The sequence below is a fragment of the Asparagus officinalis genome, chromosome 7 (genome assembly GCF_001876935.1).
Source record: "Asparagus officinalis chromosome 7, Aspof.V1, whole genome shotgun sequence".
Classification (NCBI taxonomy): domain Eukaryota; kingdom Viridiplantae; phylum Streptophyta; class Magnoliopsida; order Asparagales; family Asparagaceae; genus Asparagus; species Asparagus officinalis.
The window spans coordinates 146,651,561-146,651,929 of NC_033800.1; positions in this window are offsets into that span (position 1 = coordinate 146,651,561).

Here is a 369-nt window from a genome sequence, read left to right on the forward strand (position 1 = left end):
TCTATATATTATGTATATATATATTATATATATTATATAGTATTATATATAAATATAATATATATATTATATATATGTGTGTGACCACTCTGCTAACTCAACCATTAGTTTTTTTAGGAGAAGAACTCTACTGTTTGTTTGTTTTATAGAAGAAAACCAGCATCAAACTCGTTATTCTTTTTTCTTTCCCTCTCTTTATGTGGATTGACATTTTAAAGTCAATTTCTGTGTGGATTTATGTTCATGTACACAGACATGCGTGAATGTGTGATATATTAAGTATTTATCTGTTGTCAACCATTTGTTATACATTAATGCTTGTTGTGTACTTTGTCCAAAGTCTTGCTATTGTTCATGAAATTTTCAACT